This window comes from Schistocerca cancellata, unplaced genomic scaffold, assembly GCF_023864275.1.
Source record: "Schistocerca cancellata isolate TAMUIC-IGC-003103 unplaced genomic scaffold, iqSchCanc2.1 HiC_scaffold_570, whole genome shotgun sequence".
Lineage (NCBI taxonomy): Eukaryota > Metazoa > Arthropoda > Insecta > Orthoptera > Acrididae > Schistocerca > Schistocerca cancellata.
This window is the reverse complement of record NW_026046582.1, coordinates 1-19,315: the sequence shown is the minus strand read 5'-3', so window position 1 is coordinate 19,315 and position 19,315 is coordinate 1. Positions and strand designations below refer to the sequence as shown.

At 53.2% G+C, this 19,315-nt stretch overlaps 39 non-coding genes across 39 annotated transcripts; all 39 read right to left on the bottom strand.

Annotated features, from left to right (window-relative positions):
• Window positions 1-415: 415 nt before the first annotated feature.
• Trnal-uag (transfer RNA leucine (anticodon UAG)) lies at window positions 416-497 on the bottom strand. Its single transcript has one exon. It is a non-coding gene; the product is annotated as a tRNA-Leu (tRNA).
• Window positions 498-936: 439 nt separating this feature from the next.
• On the bottom strand, window positions 937-1,008 carry Trnah-gug (transfer RNA histidin (anticodon GUG)). The gene has a single exon. It is a non-coding gene; the product is annotated as a tRNA-His (tRNA).
• Window positions 1,009-1,382: 374 nt separating this feature from the next.
• Trnae-cuc (transfer RNA glutamic acid (anticodon CUC)) lies at window positions 1,383-1,454 on the bottom strand. Its single transcript has one exon. It is a non-coding gene; the product is annotated as a tRNA-Glu (tRNA).
• Window positions 1,455-1,898: 444 nt separating this feature from the next.
• On the bottom strand, window positions 1,899-1,980 carry Trnal-uag (transfer RNA leucine (anticodon UAG)). The gene has a single exon. It is a non-coding gene; the product is annotated as a tRNA-Leu (tRNA).
• A 439-nt stretch (window positions 1,981-2,419) lies between these two features.
• Trnah-gug (transfer RNA histidin (anticodon GUG)) lies at window positions 2,420-2,491 on the bottom strand. The gene has a single exon. It is a non-coding gene; the product is annotated as a tRNA-His (tRNA).
• A 374-nt stretch (window positions 2,492-2,865) lies between these two features.
• On the bottom strand, window positions 2,866-2,937 carry Trnae-cuc (transfer RNA glutamic acid (anticodon CUC)). The gene has a single exon. It is a non-coding gene; the product is annotated as a tRNA-Glu (tRNA).
• A 444-nt stretch (window positions 2,938-3,381) lies between these two features.
• Window positions 3,382-3,463, bottom strand: Trnal-uag (transfer RNA leucine (anticodon UAG)). Its single transcript has one exon. It is a non-coding gene; the product is annotated as a tRNA-Leu (tRNA).
• Window positions 3,464-3,902: 439 nt separating this feature from the next.
• Window positions 3,903-3,974, bottom strand: Trnah-gug (transfer RNA histidin (anticodon GUG)). The gene has a single exon. It is a non-coding gene; the product is annotated as a tRNA-His (tRNA).
• A 374-nt stretch (window positions 3,975-4,348) lies between these two features.
• On the bottom strand, window positions 4,349-4,420 carry Trnae-cuc (transfer RNA glutamic acid (anticodon CUC)). The gene has a single exon. It is a non-coding gene; the product is annotated as a tRNA-Glu (tRNA).
• A 444-nt stretch (window positions 4,421-4,864) lies between these two features.
• Trnal-uag (transfer RNA leucine (anticodon UAG)) lies at window positions 4,865-4,946 on the bottom strand. The gene has a single exon. It is a non-coding gene; the product is annotated as a tRNA-Leu (tRNA).
• A 439-nt stretch (window positions 4,947-5,385) lies between these two features.
• Window positions 5,386-5,457, bottom strand: Trnah-gug (transfer RNA histidin (anticodon GUG)). The gene has a single exon. It is a non-coding gene; the product is annotated as a tRNA-His (tRNA).
• A 374-nt stretch (window positions 5,458-5,831) lies between these two features.
• Window positions 5,832-5,903, bottom strand: Trnae-cuc (transfer RNA glutamic acid (anticodon CUC)). The gene has a single exon. It is a non-coding gene; the product is annotated as a tRNA-Glu (tRNA).
• Window positions 5,904-6,347: 444 nt separating this feature from the next.
• Window positions 6,348-6,429, bottom strand: Trnal-uag (transfer RNA leucine (anticodon UAG)). Its single transcript has one exon. It is a non-coding gene; the product is annotated as a tRNA-Leu (tRNA).
• A 439-nt stretch (window positions 6,430-6,868) lies between these two features.
• Trnah-gug (transfer RNA histidin (anticodon GUG)) lies at window positions 6,869-6,940 on the bottom strand. Its single transcript has one exon. It is a non-coding gene; the product is annotated as a tRNA-His (tRNA).
• A 374-nt stretch (window positions 6,941-7,314) lies between these two features.
• Trnae-cuc (transfer RNA glutamic acid (anticodon CUC)) lies at window positions 7,315-7,386 on the bottom strand. The gene has a single exon. It is a non-coding gene; the product is annotated as a tRNA-Glu (tRNA).
• Window positions 7,387-7,830: 444 nt separating this feature from the next.
• On the bottom strand, window positions 7,831-7,912 carry Trnal-uag (transfer RNA leucine (anticodon UAG)). Its single transcript has one exon. It is a non-coding gene; the product is annotated as a tRNA-Leu (tRNA).
• A 439-nt stretch (window positions 7,913-8,351) lies between these two features.
• Window positions 8,352-8,423, bottom strand: Trnah-gug (transfer RNA histidin (anticodon GUG)). Its single transcript has one exon. It is a non-coding gene; the product is annotated as a tRNA-His (tRNA).
• A 374-nt stretch (window positions 8,424-8,797) lies between these two features.
• Window positions 8,798-8,869, bottom strand: Trnae-cuc (transfer RNA glutamic acid (anticodon CUC)). Its single transcript has one exon. It is a non-coding gene; the product is annotated as a tRNA-Glu (tRNA).
• A 444-nt stretch (window positions 8,870-9,313) lies between these two features.
• On the bottom strand, window positions 9,314-9,395 carry Trnal-uag (transfer RNA leucine (anticodon UAG)). Its single transcript has one exon. It is a non-coding gene; the product is annotated as a tRNA-Leu (tRNA).
• Window positions 9,396-9,834: 439 nt separating this feature from the next.
• Trnah-gug (transfer RNA histidin (anticodon GUG)) lies at window positions 9,835-9,906 on the bottom strand. The gene has a single exon. It is a non-coding gene; the product is annotated as a tRNA-His (tRNA).
• A 374-nt stretch (window positions 9,907-10,280) lies between these two features.
• Window positions 10,281-10,352, bottom strand: Trnae-cuc (transfer RNA glutamic acid (anticodon CUC)). Its single transcript has one exon. It is a non-coding gene; the product is annotated as a tRNA-Glu (tRNA).
• A 444-nt stretch (window positions 10,353-10,796) lies between these two features.
• Trnal-uag (transfer RNA leucine (anticodon UAG)) lies at window positions 10,797-10,878 on the bottom strand. The gene has a single exon. It is a non-coding gene; the product is annotated as a tRNA-Leu (tRNA).
• A 439-nt stretch (window positions 10,879-11,317) lies between these two features.
• Trnah-gug (transfer RNA histidin (anticodon GUG)) lies at window positions 11,318-11,389 on the bottom strand. The gene has a single exon. It is a non-coding gene; the product is annotated as a tRNA-His (tRNA).
• Window positions 11,390-11,763: 374 nt separating this feature from the next.
• On the bottom strand, window positions 11,764-11,835 carry Trnae-cuc (transfer RNA glutamic acid (anticodon CUC)). The gene has a single exon. It is a non-coding gene; the product is annotated as a tRNA-Glu (tRNA).
• Window positions 11,836-12,279: 444 nt separating this feature from the next.
• Window positions 12,280-12,361, bottom strand: Trnal-uag (transfer RNA leucine (anticodon UAG)). Its single transcript has one exon. It is a non-coding gene; the product is annotated as a tRNA-Leu (tRNA).
• A 440-nt stretch (window positions 12,362-12,801) lies between these two features.
• Window positions 12,802-12,873, bottom strand: Trnah-gug (transfer RNA histidin (anticodon GUG)). The gene has a single exon. It is a non-coding gene; the product is annotated as a tRNA-His (tRNA).
• A 363-nt stretch (window positions 12,874-13,236) lies between these two features.
• Trnae-cuc (transfer RNA glutamic acid (anticodon CUC)) lies at window positions 13,237-13,308 on the bottom strand. Its single transcript has one exon. It is a non-coding gene; the product is annotated as a tRNA-Glu (tRNA).
• Window positions 13,309-13,752: 444 nt separating this feature from the next.
• On the bottom strand, window positions 13,753-13,834 carry Trnal-uag (transfer RNA leucine (anticodon UAG)). Its single transcript has one exon. It is a non-coding gene; the product is annotated as a tRNA-Leu (tRNA).
• Window positions 13,835-14,275: 441 nt separating this feature from the next.
• Trnah-gug (transfer RNA histidin (anticodon GUG)) lies at window positions 14,276-14,347 on the bottom strand. Its single transcript has one exon. It is a non-coding gene; the product is annotated as a tRNA-His (tRNA).
• A 374-nt stretch (window positions 14,348-14,721) lies between these two features.
• Window positions 14,722-14,793, bottom strand: Trnae-cuc (transfer RNA glutamic acid (anticodon CUC)). The gene has a single exon. It is a non-coding gene; the product is annotated as a tRNA-Glu (tRNA).
• A 446-nt stretch (window positions 14,794-15,239) lies between these two features.
• Window positions 15,240-15,321, bottom strand: Trnal-uag (transfer RNA leucine (anticodon UAG)). The gene has a single exon. It is a non-coding gene; the product is annotated as a tRNA-Leu (tRNA).
• Window positions 15,322-15,762: 441 nt separating this feature from the next.
• On the bottom strand, window positions 15,763-15,834 carry Trnah-gug (transfer RNA histidin (anticodon GUG)). Its single transcript has one exon. It is a non-coding gene; the product is annotated as a tRNA-His (tRNA).
• Window positions 15,835-16,208: 374 nt separating this feature from the next.
• Window positions 16,209-16,281, bottom strand: Trnae-cuc (transfer RNA glutamic acid (anticodon CUC)). The gene has a single exon. It is a non-coding gene; the product is annotated as a tRNA-Glu (tRNA).
• Window positions 16,282-16,725: 444 nt separating this feature from the next.
• On the bottom strand, window positions 16,726-16,807 carry Trnal-uag (transfer RNA leucine (anticodon UAG)). The gene has a single exon. It is a non-coding gene; the product is annotated as a tRNA-Leu (tRNA).
• Window positions 16,808-17,245: 438 nt separating this feature from the next.
• Window positions 17,246-17,317, bottom strand: Trnah-gug (transfer RNA histidin (anticodon GUG)). The gene has a single exon. It is a non-coding gene; the product is annotated as a tRNA-His (tRNA).
• A 364-nt stretch (window positions 17,318-17,681) lies between these two features.
• On the bottom strand, window positions 17,682-17,753 carry Trnae-cuc (transfer RNA glutamic acid (anticodon CUC)). The gene has a single exon. It is a non-coding gene; the product is annotated as a tRNA-Glu (tRNA).
• A 444-nt stretch (window positions 17,754-18,197) lies between these two features.
• On the bottom strand, window positions 18,198-18,279 carry Trnal-uag (transfer RNA leucine (anticodon UAG)). The gene has a single exon. It is a non-coding gene; the product is annotated as a tRNA-Leu (tRNA).
• Window positions 18,280-18,718: 439 nt separating this feature from the next.
• Trnah-gug (transfer RNA histidin (anticodon GUG)) lies at window positions 18,719-18,790 on the bottom strand. Its single transcript has one exon. It is a non-coding gene; the product is annotated as a tRNA-His (tRNA).
• A 376-nt stretch (window positions 18,791-19,166) lies between these two features.
• Trnae-cuc (transfer RNA glutamic acid (anticodon CUC)) lies at window positions 19,167-19,238 on the bottom strand. Its single transcript has one exon. It is a non-coding gene; the product is annotated as a tRNA-Glu (tRNA).
• Window positions 19,239-19,315: the final 77 nt, after the last annotated feature.

The window sequence follows — 19,315 nt, the reverse complement described above, 5'->3', positions numbered from 1 at the left end:
CAGCAACCACCCACGATTAACTGACGACAACTGTAAAAAATCCACTCTCGCACGCTATAGAACGGCATGCTCTGGACGAATATCGTGGAGACGAACGCCAGCAGTGATGAGAGCAAAAGGCGCCTACAAATCCTGCCGTTGCACCACGTACTGTTCTACGACAATTCACGAAGCAGACGCTCACGCCTTGTTGTGCTGTTTCCTTTGCGGGCAATGAGTGCATGTGACTTCGATGCAGGAAACATTACACGTTTGGCAGCAGTGGGATTCGAACCCACGCCTCCGAAGAGACTTGTGCCTGAAACCAGCGCCTGAGACCGCTCGGCCACGCTACCTACGCAACACGCGCGTCACATGAGCTGCGTCCTACTCCACGAGAACACACAGCAACGGCACAAAAATGAGACGCCAAAATTGGCAACGGTGGGATTCGAACCCACGCCTCCGAAGAGACTGGTGCCTAAAACCAGCGCCTTAGACCGCTCGGCCACGTTACCCTTGCAAGAGCGGCGGCAAAACGTTCCCTTTGTACTACAAAGATCACTTCGAAATGGAAGTATCTTGGCAATCGCCGTGCCATGTATTTTCACTGCTCTCCCACTGGAAGCGTCTCTTTAGGCCACCCACAACAAGAAAATGCCGTGCCCGCCATATGGTAGCGACGCCACTTGTCTGTAGCTGTCGTAGTTAAGGAGACAGCATCAAGAGACGTTTTCGTGCCGTGACCAGGTTTCGAACCTGGGCTTTCCGTAACCACTAAAGTATCGTAGCTGTACCTGTCAGGCGGAGCTAGAATGCTCCATGTAACAAACATATGTGAGCTCAAGTACAAACTGCGGCCTGCGGAACACGAGTGAAAAACCAAGAAAGCACTGTGATTTCGAGTACTCGTGCACTATCGTCAATGCAACGGCAGCAAGGAAAAACTTTCAAAATTGCCGTGACCAGGATTCGAACCTGGGTTATTGCGGCCACAACGCAATGTCCTAACCACTAGACGATCACGGCCACGGAGGCGCCCCCGAAAGCAGCTGGCTGGAATGCAAGTGTCGATACACAGCAAAGCCTAGGCCAAGGTGTACGCCACAGCAGTGGCAGACACGGTCTCCATCACATGCATACGAGCAGATGAACGTGCCTGCGCTGTCGGGACACTAACTACAGTGGTTAGCTGCATTCACCTCCGTGGCAATGTCTTGCAGTCCTCCAAGCCTCTTGACTACAGACATGTGACTCGATAACAAGTGGACAGACGCAGCATCTCTCTCGCCGTCGGGTGTTGCCTCGAATCATACTTAACGTGGCTTTCTGCACGCGTCAGCGTAGCGTCAGTCGAGCAAAGTCGAGACAAGTCGCATAAGAGGAGCAACAAAAACTCGCATTTCCGGTACCGGGAATCGAACCCGGGCCTCCTGGGTGAGAGCCAGGTATCCTAGCCACTAGACTACACCGGATTACAACGCCAGTGCTCCTCCAGCGAACGCAGCAACCACCCACGATTAACTGACGACAACTGTAAAAAATCCACTCTCGCACGCTATAGAACGGCATGCTCTGGACGAATATCGTGGAGACGAACGCCAGCAGTGATGAGAGCAAAAGGCGCCTACAAATCCTGCCGTTGCACCACGTACTGTTCTACGACAATTCACGAAGCAGACGCTCACGCCTTGTTGTGCTGTTTCCTTTGCGGGCAATGAGTGCATGTGACTTCGATGCAGGAAACATTACACGTTTGGCAGCAGTGGGATTCGAACCCACGCCTCCGAAGAGACTTGTGCCTGAAACCAGCGCCTGAGACCGCTCGGCCACGCTACCTACGCAACACGCGCGTCACATGAGCTGCGTCCTACTCCACGAGAACACACAGCAACGGCACAAAAATGAGACGCCAAAATTGGCAACTGTGGGATTCGAACCCACGCCTCCGAAGAGACTGGTGCCTAAAACCAGCGCCTTAGACCGCTCGGCCACGTTACCCTTGCAAGAGCGGCGGCAAAACGTTCCCTTTGTACTACAAAGATCACTTCGAAATGGAAGTATCTTGGCAATCGCCGTGCCATGTATTTTCACTGCTCTCCCACTGGAAGCGTCTCTTTAGGCCACCCACAACAAGAAAATGCCGTGCCCGCCATATGGTAGCGACGCCACTTGTCTGTAGCTGTCGTAGTTAAGGAGACAGCATCAAGAGACGTTTTCGTGCCGTGACCAGGTTTCGAACCTGGGCTTTCCGTAACCACTAAAGTATCGTAGCTGTACCTGTCAGGCGGAGCTAGAATGCTCCATGTAACAAACATATGTGAGCTCAAGTACAAACTGCGGCCTGCGGAACACGAGTGAAAAACCAAGAAAGCACTGTGATTTCGAGTACTCGTGCACTATCGTCAATGCAACGGCAGCAAGGAAAAACTTTCAAAATTGCCGTGACCAGGATTCGAACCTGGGTTATTGCGGCCACAACGCAATGTCCTAACCACTAGACGATCACGGCCACGGAGGCGCCCCCGAAAGCAGCTGGCTGGAATGCAAGTGTCGATACACAGCAAAGCCTAGGCCAAGGTGTACGCCACAGCAGTGGCAGACACGGTCTCCATCACATGCATACGAGCAGATGAACGTGCCTGCGCTGTCGGGACACTAACTACAGTGGTTAGCTGCATTCACCTCCGTGGCAATGTCTTGCAGTCCTCCAAGCCTCTTGACTACAGACATGTGACTCGATAACAAGTGGACAGACGCAGCATCTCTCTCGCCGTCGGGTGTTGCCTCGAATCATACTTAACGTGGCTTTCTGCACGCGTCAGCGTAGCGTCAGTCGAGCAAAGTCGAGACAAGTCGCATAAGAGGAGCAACAAAAACGCGCATTTCCGGTACCGGGAATCGAACCCGGGCCTCCTGGGTGAGAGCCAGGTATCCTAGCCACTAGACTACACCGGATTACAACGGCAGTGCTCCTCCAGCGAACGCAGCAACCACCCACGATTAACTGACGACAACTGTAAAAAATCCACTCTCGCACGCTATAGAACGGCATGCTCTGGACGAATATCGTGGAGACGAACGCCAGCAGTGATGAGAGCAAAAGGCGCCTACAAATCCTGCCGTTGCACCACGTACTGTTCTACGACAATTCACGAAGCAGACGCTCACGCCTTGTTGTGCTGTTTCCTTTGCGGGCAATGAGTGCATGTGACTTCGATGCAGGAAACATTACACGTTTGGCAGCAGTGGGATTCGAACCCACGCCTCCGAAGAGACTTGTGCCTGAAACCAGCGCCTGAGACCGCTCGGCCACGCTACCTACGCAACACGCGCGTCACATGAGCTGCGTCCTACTCCACGAGAACACACAGCAACGGCACAAAAATGAGACGCCAAAATTGGCAACGGTGGGATTCGAACCCACGCCTCCGAAGAGACTGGTGCCTAAAACCAGCGCCTTAGACCGCTCGGCCACGTTACCCTTGCAAGAGCGGCGGCAAAACGTTCCCTTTGTACTACAAAGATCACTTCGAAATGGAAGTATCTTGGCAATCGCCGTGCCATGTATTTTCACTGCTCTCCCACTGGAAGCGTCTCTTTAGGCCACCCACAACAAGAAAATGCCGTGCCCGCCATATGGTAGCGACGCCACTTGTCTGTAGCTGTCGTAGTTAAGGAGACAGCATCAAGAGACGTTTTCGTGCCGTGACCAGGTTTCGAACCTGGGCTTTCCGTAACCACTAAAGTATCGTAGCTGTACCTGTCAGGCGGAGCTAGAATGCTCCATGTAACAAACATATGTGAGCTCAAGTACAAACTGCGGCCTGCGGAACACGAGTGAAAAACCAAGAAAGCACTGTGATTTCGAGTACTCGTGCACTATCGTCAATGCAACGGCAGCAAGGAAAAACTTTCAAAATTGCCGTGACCAGGATTCGAACCTGGGTTATTGCGGCCACAACGCAATGTCCTAACCACTAGACGATCACGGCCACGGAGGCGCCCCCGAAAGCAGCTGGCTGGAATGCAAGTGTCGATACACAGCAAAGCCTAGGCCAAGGTGTACGCCACAGCAGTGGCAGACACGGTCTCCATCACATGCATACGAGCAGATGAACGTGCCTGCGCTGTCGGGACACTAACTACAGTGGTTAGCTGCATTCACCTCCGTGGCAATGTCTTGCAGTCCTCCAAGCCTCTTGACTACAGACATGTGACTCGATAACAAGTGGACAGACGCAGCATCTCTCTCGCCGTCGGGTGTTGCCTCGAATCATACTTAACGTGGCTTTCTGCACGCGTCAGCGTAGCGTCAGTCGAGCAAAGTCGAGACAAGTCGCATAAGAGGAGCAACAAAAACGCGCATTTCCGGTACCGGGAATCGAACCCGGGCCTCCTGGGTGAGAGCCAGGTATCCTAGCCACTAGACTACACCGGATTACAACGGCAGTGCTCCTCCAGCGAACGCAGCAACCACCCACGATTAACTGACGACAACTGTAAAAAATCCACTCTCGCACGCTATAGAACGGCATGCTCTGGACGAATATCGTGGAGACGAACGCCAGCAGTGATGAGAGCAAAAGGCGCCTACAAATCCTGCCGTTGCACCACGTACTGTTCTACGACAATTCACGAAGCAGACGCTCACGCCTTGTTGTGCTGTTTCCTTTGCGGGCAATGAGTGCATGTGACTTCGATGCAGGAAACATTACACGTTTGGCAGCAGTGGGATTCGAACCCACGCCTCCGAAGAGACTTGTGCCTGAAACCAGCGCCTGAGACCGCTCGGCCACGCTACCTACGCAACACGCGCGTCACATGAGCTGCGTCCTACTCCACGAGAACACACAGCAACGGCACAAAAATGAGACGCCAAAATTGGCAACGGTGGGATTCGAACCCACGCCTCCGAAGAGACTGGTGCCTAAAACCAGCGCCTTAGACCGCTCGGCCACGTTACCCTTGCAAGAGCGGCGGCAAAACGTTCCCTTTGTACTACAAAGATCACTTCGAAATGGAAGTATCTTGGCAATCGCCGTGCCATGTATTTTCACTGCTCTCCCACTGGAAGCGTCTCTTTAGGCCACCCACAACAAGAAAATGCCGTGCCCGCCATATGGTAGCGACGCCACTTGTCTGTAGCTGTCGTAGTTAAGGAGACAGCATCAAGAGACGTTTTCGTGCCGTGACCAGGTTTCGAACCTGGGCTTTCCGTAACCACTAAAGTATCGTAGCTGTACCTGTCAGGCGGAGCTAGAATGCTCCATGTAACAAACATATGTGAGCTCAAGTACAAACTGCGGCCTGCGGAACACGAGTGAAAAACCAAGAAAGCACTGTGATTTCGAGTACTCGTGCACTATCGTCAATGCAACGGCAGCAAGGAAAAACTTTCAAAATTGCCGTGACCAGGATTCGAACCTGGGTTATTGCGGCCACAACGCAATGTCCTAACCACTAGACGATCACGGCCACGGAGGCGCCCCCGAAAGCAGCTGGCTGGAATGCAAGTGTCGATACACAGCAAAGCCTAGGCCAAGGTGTACGCCACAGCAGTGGCAGACACGGTCTCCATCACATGCATACGAGCAGATGAACGTGCCTGCGCTGTCGGGACACTAACTACAGTGGTTAGCTGCATTCACCTCCGTGGCAATGTCTTGCAGTCCTCCAAGCCTCTTGACTACAGACATGTGACTCGATAACAAGTGGACAGACGCAGCATCTCTCTCGCCGTCGGGTGTTGCCTCGAATCATACTTAACGTGGCTTTCTGCACGCGTCAGCGTAGCGTCAGTCGAGCAAAGTCGAGACAAGTCGCATAAGAGGAGCAACAAAAACGCGCATTTCCGGTACCGGGAATCGAACCCGGGCCTCCTGGGTGAGAGCCAGGTATCCTAGCCACTAGACTACACCGGATTACAACGCCAGTGCTCCTCCAGCGAACGCAGCAACCACCCACGATTAACTGACGACAACTGTAAAAAATCCACTCTCGCACGCTATAGAACGGCATGCTCTGGACGAATATCGTGGAGACGAACGCCAGCAGTGATGAGAGCAAAAGGCGCCTACAAATCCTGCCGTTGCACCACGTACTGTTCTACGACAATTCACGAAGCAGACGCTCACGCCTTGTTGTGCTGTTTCCTTTGCGGGCAATGAGTGCATGTGACTTCGATGCAGGAAACATTACACGTTTGGCAGCAGTGGGATTCGAACCCACGCCTCCGAAGAGACTTGTGCCTGAAACCAGCGCCTGAGACCGCTCGGCCACGCTACCTACGCAACACGCGCGTCACATGAGCTGCGTCCTACTCCACGAGAACACACAGCAACGGCACAAAAATGAGACGCCAAAATTGGCAACGGTGGGATTCGAACCCACGCCTCCGAAGAGACTGGTGCCTAAAACCAGCGCCTTAGACCGCTCGGCCACGTTACCCTTGCAAGAGCGGCGGCAAAACGTTCCCTTTGTACTACAAAGATCACTTCGAAATGGAAGTATCTTGGCAATCGCCGTGCCATGTATTTTCACTGCTCTCCCACTGGAAGCGTCTCTTTAGGCCACCCACAACAAGAAAATGCCGTGCCCGCCATATGGTAGCGACGCCACTTGTCTGTAGCTGTCGTAGTTAAGGAGACAGCATCAAGAGACGTTTTCGTGCCGTGACCAGGTTTCGAACCTGGGCTTTCCGTAACCACTAAAGTATCGTAGCTGTACCTGTCAGGCGGAGCTAGAATGCTCCATGTAACAAACATATGTGAGCTCAAGTACAAACTGCGGCCTGCGGAACACGAGTGAAAAACCAAGAAAGCACTGTGATTTCGAGTACTCGTGCACTATCGTCAATGCAACGGCAGCAAGGAAAAACTTTCAAAATTGCCGTGACCAGGATTCGAACCTGGGTTATTGCGGCCACAACGCAATGTCCTAACCACTAGACGATCACGGCCACGGAGGCGCCCCCGAAAGCAGCTGGCTGGAATGCAAGTGTCGATACACAGCAAAGCCTAGGCCAAGGTGTACGCCACAGCAGTGGCAGACACGGTCTCCATCACATGCATACGAGCAGATGAACGTGCCTGCGCTGTCGGGACACTAACTACAGTGGTTAGCTGCATTCACCTCCGTGGCAATGTCTTGCAGTCCTCCAAGCCTCTTGACTACAGACATGTGACTCGATAACAAGTGGACAGACGCAGCATCTCTCTCGCCGTCGGGTGTTGCCTCGAATCATACTTAACGTGGCTTTCTGCACGCGTCAGCGTAGCGTCAGTCGAGCAAAGTCGAGACAAGTCGCATAAGAGGAGCAACAAAAACGCGCATTTCCGGTACCGGGAATCGAACCCGGGCCTCCTGGGTGAGAGCCAGGTATCCTAGCCACTAGACTACACCGGATTACAACGCCAGTGCTCCTCCAGCGAACGCAGCAACCACCCACGATTAACTGACGACAACTGTAAAAAATCCACTCTCGCACGCTATAGAACGGCATGCTCTGGACGAATATCGTGGAGACGAACGCCAGCAGTGATGAGAGCAAAAGGCGCCTACAAATCCTGCCGTTGCACCACGTACTGTTCTACGACAATTCACGAAGCAGACGCTCACGCCTTGTTGTGCTGTTTCCTTTGCGGGCAATGAGTGCATGTGACTTCGATGCAGGAAACATTACACGTTTGGCAGCAGTGGGATTCGAACCCACGCCTCCGAAGAGACTTGTGCCTGAAACCAGCGCCTGAGACCGCTCGGCCACGCTACCTACGCAACACGCGCGTCACATGAGCTGCGTCCTACTCCACGAGAACACACAGCAACGGCACAAAAATGAGACGCCAAAATTGGCAACGGTGGGATTCGAACCCACGCCTCCGAAGAGACTGGTGCCTAAAACCAGCGCCTTAGACCGCTCGGCCACGTTACCCTTGCAAGAGCGGCGGCAAAACGTTCCCTTTGTACTACAAAGATCACTTCGAAATGGAAGTATCTTGGCAATCGCCGTGCCATGTATTTTCACTGCTCTCCCACTGGAAGCGTCTCTTTAGGCCACCCACAACAAGAAAATGCCGTGCCCGCCATATGGTAGCGACGCCACTTGTCTGTAGCTGTCGTAGTTAAGGAGACAGCATCAAGAGACGTTTTCGTGCCGTGACCAGGTTTCGAACCTGGGCTTTCCGTAACCACTAAAGTATCGTAGCTGTACCTGTCAGGCGGAGCTAGAATGCTCCATGTAACAAACATATGTGAGCTCAAGTACAAACTGCGGCCTGCGGAACACGAGTGAAAAACCAAGAAAGCACTGTGATTTCGAGTACTCGTGCACTATCGTCAATGCAACGGCAGCAAGGAAAAACTTTCAAAATTGCCGTGACCAGGATTCGAACCTGGGTTATTGCGGCCACAACGCAATGTCCTAACCACTAGACGATCACGGCCACGGAGGCGCCCCCGAAAGCAGCTGGCTGGAATGCAAGTGTCGATACACAGCAAAGCCTAGGCCAAGGTGTACGCCACAGCAGTGGCAGACACGGTCTCCATCACATGCATACGAGCAGATGAACGTGCCTGCGCTGTCGGGACACTAACTACAGTGGTTAGCTGCATTCACCTCCGTGGCAATGTCTTGCAGTCCTCCAAGCCTCTTGACTACAGACATGTGACTCGATAACAAGTGGACAGACGCAGCATCTCTCTCGCCGTCGGGTGTTGCCTCGAATCATACTTAACGTGGCTTTCTGCACGCGTCAGCGTAGCGTCAGTCGAGCAAAGTCGAGACAAGTCGCATAAGAGGAGCAACAAAAACGCGCATTTCCGGTACCGGGAATCGAACCCGGGCCTCCTGGGTGAGAGCCAGGTATCCTAGCCACTAGACTACACCGGATTACAACGCCAGTGCTCCTCCAGCGAACGCAGCAACCACCCACGATTAACTGACGACAACTGTAAAAAATCCACTCTCGCACGCTATAGAACGGCATGCTCTGGACGAATATCGTGGAGACGAACGCCAGCAGTGATGAGAGCAAAAGGCGCCTACAAATCCTGCCGTTGCACCACGTACTGTTCTACGACAATTCACGAAGCAGACGCTCACGCCTTGTTGTGCTGTTTCCTTTGCGGGCAATGAGTGCATGTGACTTCGATGCAGGAAACATTACACGTTTGGCAGCAGTGGGATTCGAACCCACGCCTCCGAAGAGACTTGTGCCTGAAACCAGCGCCTGAGACCGCTCGGCCACGCTACCTACGCAACACGCGCGTCACATGAGCTGCGTCCTACTCCACGAGAACACACAGCAACGGCACAAAAATGAGACGCCAAAATTGGCAACGGTGGGATTCGAACCCACGCCTCCGAAGAGACTGGTGCCTAAAACCAGCGCCTTAGACCGCTCGGCCACGTTACCCTTGCAAGAGCGGCGGCAAAACGTTCCCTTTGTACTACAAAGATCACTTCGAAATGGAAGTATCTTGGCAATCGCCGTGCCATGTATTTTCACTGCTCTCCCACTGGAAGCGTCTCTTTAGGCCACCCACAACAAGAAAATGCCGTGCCCGCCATATGGTAGCGACGCCACTTGTCTGTAGCTGTCGTAGTTAAGGAGACAGCATCAAGAGACGTTTTCGTGCCGTGACCAGGTTTCGAACCTGGGCTTTCCGTAACCACTAAAGTATCGTAGCTGTACCTGTCAGGCGGAGCTAGAATGCTCCATGTAACAAACATATGTGAGCTCAAGTACAAACTGCGGCCTGCGGAACACGAGTGAAAAACCAAGAAAGCACTGTGATTTCGAGTACTCGTGCACTATCGTCAATGCAACGGCAGCAAGGAAAAACTTTCAAAATTGCCGTGACCAGGATTCGAACCTGGGTTATTGCGGCCACAACGCAATGTCCTAACCACTAGACGATCACGGCCACGGAGGCGCCCCCGAAAGCAGCTGGCTGGAATGCAAGTGTCGATACACAGCAAAGCCTAGGCCAAGGTGTACGCCACAGCAGTGGCAGACACGGTCTCCATCACATGCATACGAGCAGATGAACGTGCCTGCGCTGTCGGGACACTAACTACAGTGGTTAGCTGCATTCACCTCCGTGGCAATGTCTTGCAGTCCTCCAAGCCTCTTGACTACAGACATGTGACTCGATAACAAGTGGACAGACGCAGCATCTCTCTCGCCGTCGGGTGTTGCCTCGAATCATACTTAACGTGGCTTTCTGCACGCGTCAGCGTAGCGTCAGTCGAGCAAAGTCGAGACAAGTCGCATAAGAGGAGCAACAAAAACGCGCATTTCCGGTACCGGGAATCGAACCCGGGCCTCCTGGGTGAGAGCCAGGTATCCTAGCCACTAGACTACACCGGATTACAACGCCAGTGCTCCTCCAGCGAACGCAGCAACCACCCACGATTAACTGACGACAACTGTAAAAAATCCACTCTCGCACGCTATAGAACGGCATGCTCTGGACGAATATCGTGGAGACGAACGCCAGCAGTGATGAGAGCAAAAGGCGCCTACAAATCCTGCCGTTGCACCACGTACTGTTCTACGACAATTCACGAAGCAGACGCTCACGCCTTGTTGTGCTGTTTCCTTTGCGGGCAATGAGTGCATGTGACTTCGATGCAGGAAACATTACACGTTTGGCAGCAGTGGGATTCGAACCCACGCCTCCGAAGAGACTTGTGCCTGAAACCAGCGCCTGAGACCGCTCGGCCACGCTACCTACGCAACACGCGCGTCACATGAGCTGCGTCCTACTCCACGAGAACACACAGCAACGGCACAAAAATGAGACGCCAAAATTGGCAACGGTGGGATTCGAACCCACGCCTCCGAAGAGACTGGTGCCTAAAACCAGCGCCTTAGACCGCTCGGCCACGTTACCCTTGCAAGAGCGGCGGCAAAACGTTCCCTTTGTACTACAAAGATCACTTCGAAATGGAAGTATCTTGGCAATCGCCGTGCCATGTATTTTCACTGCTCTCCCACTGGAAGCGTCTCTTTAGGCCACCCACAACAAGAAAATGCCGTGCCCGCCATATGGTAGCGACGCCACTTGTCTGTAGCTGTCGTAGTTAAGGAGACAGCATCAAGAGACGTTTTCGTGCCGTGACCAGGTTTCGAACCTGGGCTTTCCGTAACCACTAAAGTATCGTAGCTGTACCTGTCAGGCGGAGCTAGAATGCTCCATGTAACAAACATATGTGAGCTCAAGTACAAACTGCGGCCTGCGGAACACGAGTGAAAAACCAAGAAAGCACTGTGATTTCGAGTACTCGTGCACTATCGTCAATGCAACGGCAGCAAGGAAAAACTTTCAAAATTGCCGTGACCAGGATTCGAACCTGGGTTATTGCGGCCACAACGCAATGTCCTAACCACTAGACGATCACGGCCACGGAGGCGCCCCCGAAAGCAGCTGGCTGGAATGCAAGTGTCGATACACAGCAAAGCCTAGGCCAAGGTGTACGCCACAGCAGTGGCAGACACGGTCTCCATCACATGCATACGAGCAGATGAACGTGCCTGCGCTGTCGGGACACTAACTACAGTGGTTAGCTGCATTCACCTCCGTGGCAATGTCTTGCAGTCCTCCAAGCCTCTTGACTACAGACATGTGACTCGATAACAAGTGGACAGACGCAGCATCTCTCTCGCCGTCGGGTGTTGCCTCGAATCATACTTAACGTGGCTTTCTGCACGCGTCAGCGTAGCGTCAGTCGAGCAAAGTCGAGACAAGTCGCATAAGAGGAGCAACAAAAACGCGCATTTCCGGTACCGGGAATCGAACCCGGGCCTCCTGGGTGAGAGCCAGGTATCCTAGCCACTAGACTACACCGGATTACAACGCCAGTGCTCCTCCAGCGAACGCAGCAACCACCCACGATTAACTGACGACAACTGTAAAAAATCCACTCTCGCACGCTATAGAACGGCATGCTCTGGACGAATATCGTGGAGACGAACGCCAGCAGTGATGAGAGCAAAAGGCGCCTACAAATCCTGCCGTTGCACCACGTACTGTTCTACGACAATTCACGAAGCAGACGCTCACGCCTTGTTGTGCTGTTTCCTTTGCGGGCAATGAGTGCATGTGACTTCGATGCAGGAAACATTACACGTTTGGCAGCAGTGGGATTCGAACCCACGCCTCCGAAGAGACTTGTGCCTGAAACCAGCGCCTGAGACCGCTCGGCCACGCTACCTACGCAACACGCGCGTCACATGAGCTGCGTCCTACTCCACGAGAACACACAGCAACGGCACAAAAATGAGACGCCAAAATTGGCAACGGTGGGATTCGAACCCACGCCTCCGAAGAGACTGGTGCCTAAAACCAGCGCCTTAGACCGCTCGGCCACGTTACCCTTGCAAGAGCGGCGGCAAAACGTTCCCTTTGTACTACAAAGATCACTTCGAAATGGAAGTATCTTGGCAATCGCCGTGCCATGTATTTTCACTGCTCTCCCACTGGAAGCGTCTCTTTAGGCCACCCACAACAAGAAAATGCCGTGCCCGCCATATGGTAGCGACGCCACTTGTCTGTAGCTGTCGTAGTTAAGGAGACAGCATCAAGAGACGTTTTCGTGCCGTGACCAGGTTTCGAACCTGGGCTTTCCGTAACCACTAAAGTATCGTAGCTGTACCTGTCAGGCGGAGCTAGAATGCTCCATGTAACAAAACATATGTGAGCTCAAGTACAAACTGCGGCCTGCGGAACACGAGTGAAAAACCAAGAAAGCACTGTGATTTCGAGTACTCGTGCACTATCGTCAATGCAACGGCAGCAAGGAAAAACTTTCAAAATTGCCGTGACCAGGATTCGAACCTGGGTTATTGCGGCCACAACGCAATGTCCTAACCACTAGACGATCACGGCCACGGAGGCGCCCCCGAAAGCAGCTGGCTGGAATGCAAGTGTCGATACACAGCAAAGCCTAGGCCAAGGTGTACGCCACAGCAGTGGCAGACACGGTCTCCATCACATGCATACGAGCAGATGAACGTGCCTCGCTGTCGGGACACTAACTACAGTGGTTAGCTGCATTCACCTCCGTGGCAATGTCTTGCAGTCCTCCAAGCCTCTTGACTACAGACATGTGACTCGATAACAAGTGGACAGACGCAGCATCTCTCTCGCCGTCGGGTGTTGCCTCGAATCATACTTAACGTGGCTTTCTGCACGCGTCAGCGTAGCGTCAGTCGAGACAAGTCGCATAAGAGGAGCAACAAAAACGCGCATTTCCGGTACCGGGAATCGAACCCGGGCCTCCTGGGTGAGAGCCAGGTATCCTAGCCACTAGACTACACCGGATTACAACGCCAGTGCTCCTCCAGCGAACGCAGCAACCACCCACGATTAACTGACGACAACTGTAAAAAATCCACTCTCGCACGCTATAGAACGGCATGCTCTGGACGAATATCGTGGAGACGAACGCCAGCAGTGATGAGAGCAAAAGGCGCCTACAAATCCTGCCGTTGCACCACGTACTGTTCTACGACAATTCACGAAGCAGACGCTCACGCCTTGTTGTGCTGTTTCCTTTGCGGGCAATGAGTGCATGTGACTTCGATGCAGGAAACATTACACGTTTGGCAGCAGTGGGATTCGAACCCACGCCTCCGAAGAGACTTGTGCCTGAAACCAGCGCCTGAGACCGCTCGGCCACGCTACCTACGCAACACGCGCGTCACATGAGCTGCGTCCTACTCCACGAGAACACACAGCAACGGCACAAAAATGAGACGCCAAAATTGGCAACGGTGGGATTCGAACCCACGCCTCCGAAGAGACTGGTGCCTAAAACCAGCGCCTTAGACCGCTCGGCCACGTTACCCTTGCAAGAGCGGCGGCAAAACGTTCCCTTTGTACTACAAAGATCACTTCGAAATGGAAGTATCTTGGCAATCGCCGTGCCATGTATTTTCACTGCTCTCCCACTGGAAGCGTCTCTTTAGGCCACCCACAACAAGAAAATGCCGTGCCCGCCTCATATGGTAGCGACGCCACTTGTCTGTAGCTGTCGTAGTTAAGGAGACAGCATCAAGAGACGTTTTCGTGCCGTGACCAGGTTTCGAACCTGGGCTTTCCGTAACCACTAAAGTATCGTAGCTGTACCTGTCAGGCGGAGCTAGAATGCTCCATGTAACAAACATATGTGAGCTCAAGTACAAACTGCGGCCTGCGGAACACGAGTGAAAAACCAAGAAAGCACTGTGATTTCGAGTACTCGTGCACTATCGTCAATGCAACGGCAGCAAGGAAAAACTTTCAAAATTGCCGTGACCAGGATTCGAACCTGGGTTATTGCGGCCACAACGCAATGTCCTAACCACTAGACGATCACGGCCACGGAGGCGCCCCCGAAAGCAGCTGGCTGGAATGCAAGTGTCGATACACAGCAAAGCCTAGGCCAAGGTGTACGCCACAGCAGTGGCAGACACGGTCTCCATCACATGCATACGAGCAGATGAACGTGCCTGCGCTGTCGGGACACTAACTACAGTGGTTAGCTGCATTCACCTCCGTGGCAATGTCTTGCAGTCCTCCAAGCCTCTTGACTACAGACATGTGACTCGATAACAAGTGGACAGACGCAGCATCTCTCTCGCCGTCGGGTGTTGCCTCGAATCATACTTAACGTGGCTTTCTGCACGCGTCAGCGTAGCGTCAGTCGAGCAAAGTCGAGACAAGTCGCATAAGAGGAGCAACAAAAACGCGCATTTCCGGTACCGGGAATCGAACCCGGGCCTCCTGGGTGAGAGCCAGGTATCCTAGCCACTAGACTACACCGGATTACAACGCCAGTGCTCCTCCAGCGAACGCAGCAACCACCCACGATTAACTGACGACAACTGTAAAAAATCCACTCTCGCACGCTATAGAACGGCATGCTCTGGACGAATATCGTGGAGACGAACGCCAGCAGTGATGAGAGCAAAAGGCGCCTACAAATCCTGCCGTTTGCACCACGTACTGTTCTACGACAATTCACGAAGCAGACGCTCACGCCTTGTTGTGCTGTTTCCTTTGCGGGCAATGAGTGCATGTGACTTCCGATGCAGGAAACATTACACGTTTGGCAGCAGTGGGATTCGAACCCACGCCTCCGAAGAGACTTGTGCCTGAAACCAGCGCCTGAGACCGCTCGGCCACGCTACCTACGCAACACGCGCGTCACATGAGCTGCGTCCTACTCCACGAGAACACACAGCAACGGCACAAAAATGAGACGCCAAAATTGGCAACGGTGGGATTCGAACCCACGCCTCCGAAGAGACTGGTGCCTAAAACCAGCGCCTTAGACCGCTCGGCCACGTTACCCTTGCAAGAGCGGCGGCAAAACGTTCCCTTTGTACTACAAAGATCACTTCGAAATGGAAGTATCTTGGCAATCGCCGCGTGCCATGTATTTTCACTGCTCTCCCACTGGAAGCGTCTCTTTAGGCCACCCACAACAAGAAAATGCCGTGCCCGCCATATGGTAGCGACGCCACTTGTCTGTAGCTGTCGTAGTTAAGGAGACAGCATCAAGAGACGTTTTCGTGCCGTGACCAGGTTTCGAACCTGGGCTTTCCGTAACCACTAAAGTATCGTAGCTGTACCTGTCAGGCGGAGCTAGAATGCTCCATGTAACAAACATATGTGAGCTCAAGTACAAACTGCGGCCTGCGGAACACGAGTGAAAAACCAAGAAAGCACTGTGATTTCGAGTACTCGTGCACTATCGTCAATGCAACGGCAGCAAGGAAAAACTTTCAAAATTGCCGTGACCAGGATTCGAACCTGGGTTATTGCGGCCACAACGCAATGTCCTAACCACTAGACGATCACGGCCACGGAGGCGCCCCCGAAAGCAGCTGGCTGGAATGCAAGTGTCGATACACAGCAAAGCCTAGGCCAAGGTGTACGCCACAGCAGTGGCAGACACGGTCTCCATCACATGCATACGAGCAGATGAACGTGCCTGCGCTGTCGGGACACTAACTACAGTGGTTAGCTGCATTCACCTCCGTGGCAATGTCTTGCAGTCCTCCAAGCCTCTTGACTACAGACATGTGACTCGATAACAAGTGGACAGACGCAGCATCTCTCTCGCCGTCGGGTGTTGCCTCGAATCATACTTAACGTGGCTTTCTGCACGCGTCAGCGTAGCGTCAGTCGAGCAAAGTCGAGACAAGTCGCATAAGAGGAGCAACAAAAACGCGCATTTCCGGTACCCGGGAATCGAACCCGGGCCTCCTGGGTGAGAGCCAGGTATCCTAGCCACTAGACTACACCGGATTACAACGGCAGTGCTCCTCCAGCGAACGCAGCAACCACCCACGATTAACTGACGACAACTGTAAAAAATCCACTCTCGCACGCTATAGAACGGCATGCTCTGGACGAATATCGTGGAGACGAACGCCAGCAGTGATGAGAGCAAAAGGCGCCTACAAATCCTGCCGTTGCACCACGTACTGTTCTACGACAATTCACGAAGCAGACGCTCACGCCTTGTTGTGCTGTTTCCTTTGCGGGCAATGAGTGCATGTGACTTCGATGCAGGAAACATTACACGTTTGGCAGCAGTGGGATTCGAACCCACGCCTCCGAAGAGACTTGTGCCTGAAACCAGCGCCTGAGACCGCTCGGCCACGCTACCTACGCAACACGCGCGTCACATGAGCTGCGTCCTACTCCACGAGAACACACAGCAACGGCACAAAAATGAGACGCCAAAATTGGCAACGGTGGGATTCGAACCCACGCCTCCGAAGAGACTGGTGCCTAAAACCAGCGCCTTAGACCGCTCGGCCACGTTACCCTTGCAAGAGCGGCGGCAAAACGTTCCCTTTGTACTACAAAGATCACTTCGAATGGAAGTATCTTGGCAATCGCCGTGCCATGTATTTTCACTGCTCTCCCACTGGAAGCGTCTCTTTAGGCCACCCACAACAAGAAAATGCCGTGCCCGCCATATGGTAGCGACGCCACTTGTCTGTAGCTGTCGTAGTTAAGGAGACAGCATCAAGAGACGTTTTCGTGCCGTGACCAGGTTTCGAACCTGGGCTTTCCGTAACCACTAAAGTATCGTAGCTGTACCTGTCAGGCGGAGCTAGAATGCTCCATGTAACAAACATATGTGAGCTCAAGTACAAACTGCGGCCTGCGGAACACGAGTGAAAAACCAAGAAAGCACTGTGATTTCGAGTACTCGTGCACTATCGTCAATGCAACGGCAGCAAGGAAAAACTTTCAAAATTGCCGTGACCAGGATTCGAACCTGGGTTATTGCGGCCACAACGCAATGTCCTAACCACTAGACGATCACGGCCACGGAGGCGCCCCCGAAAGCAGCTGGCTGGAATGCAAGTGTCGATACACAGCAAAGCCTAGGCCAAGGTGTACGCCACAGCAGTGGCAGACACGGTCTCCATCACATGCATACGAGCAGATGAACGTGCCTGCGCTGTCGGGACACTAACTACAGTGGTTAGCTGCATTCACCTCCGTGGCAATGTCTTGCAGTCCTCCAAGCCTCTTGACTACAGACATGTGACTCGATAACAAGTGGACAGACGCAGCATCTCTCTCGCCGTCGGGTGTTGCCTCGAATCATACTTAACGTGGCTTTCTGCACGCGTCAGCGTAGCGTCAGTCGAGACAAGTCGCATAAGAGGAGCAACAAAAACGCGCATTTCCGGTACCGGGAATCGAACCCGGGCCTCCTGGGTGAGAGCCAGGTATCCTAGCCACTAGACTACACCGGATTACAACGCCAGTGCTCCTCCAGCGAACGCAGCAACCACCCACGATTAACTGACGACAACTGTAAAAAATCCACTCTCGCACGCTATAGAACGGCATGCTCTGGACGAATATCGTGGAGACGAACGCCAGCAGTGATGAGAGCAAAAGGCGCCTACAAATCCTGCCGTTGCACCACGTACTGTTCTACGACAATTCACGAAGCAGACGCTCACGCCTTGTTGTGCTGTTTCCTTTGCGGGCAATGAGTGCATGTGACTTCGATGCAGGAAACATTACACGTTTGGCAGCAGTGGGATTCGAACCCACGCCTCCGAAGAGACTTGTGCCTGAAACCAGCGCCTGAGACCGCTCGGCCACGCTACCTACGCAACACGCGCGTCACATGAGCTGCGTCCTACTCCACGAGAACACACAGCAACGGCACAAAAATGAGACGCCAAAATTGGCAACGGTGGGATTCGAACCCACGCCTCCGAAGAGACTGGTGCCTAAAACCAGCGCCTTAGACCGCTCGGCCACGTTACCCTTGCAAGAGCGGCGGCAAAACGTTCCCTTTGTACTACAAAGATCACTTCGAAATGGAAGTATCTTGGCAATCGCCGTGCCATGTATTTTCACTGCTCTCCCACTGGAAGCGTCTCTTTAGGCCACCCACAACAAGAAAATGCCGTGCCCGCCATATGGTAGCGACGCCACTTGTCTGTAGCTGTCGTAGTTAAGGAGACAGCATCAAGAGACGTTTTCGTGCCGTGACCAGGTTTCGAACCTGGGCTTTCCGTAACCACTAAAGTATCGTAGCTGTACCTGTCAGGCGGAGCTAGAATGCTCCATGTAACAAACATATGTGAGCTCAAGTACAAACTGCGGCCTGCGGAACACGAGTGAAAAACCAAGAAAGCACTGTGATTTCGAGTACTCGTGCACTATCGTCAATGCAACGGCAGCAAGGAAAAACTTTCAAAATTGCCGTGACCAGGATTCGAACCTGGGTTATTGCGGCCACAACGCAATGTCCTAACCACTAGACGATCACGGCCACGGAGGCGCCCCCGAAAGCAGCTGGCTGGAATGCAAGTGTCGATACACAGCAAAGCCTAGGCCAAGGTGTACGCCACAGCAGTGGCAGACACGGTCTCCATGCACATGCATACGAGCAGATGAACGTGCCTGCGCTGTCGGGACACTAACTACAGTGGTTAGCTGCATTCACCTCCGTGGCAATGTCTTGCAGTCCCTCCAAGCCTCTTGACTACAGACATGTGACTCGATAACAAGTGGACAGACGCAGCATCTCTCTCGCCGTCGGGTGTTGCCTCGAATCATACTTAACGTCGCTTTCTGCACGCGTCAGCGTAGCGTCAGTCGAGCAAAGTCGAGACAAGTCGCATAAGAGGAGCAACAAAAACGCGCATTTCCGGTACCGGGAATCGAACCCGGGCCTCCTGGGTGAGAGCCAGGTATCCTAGCCACTAGACTACACCGGATTACAACGCCAGTGCTCCTCCAGCGAACGCAGCAACCACCCACGATTAACTGACGACAACTGTAAAAAATCCACTCT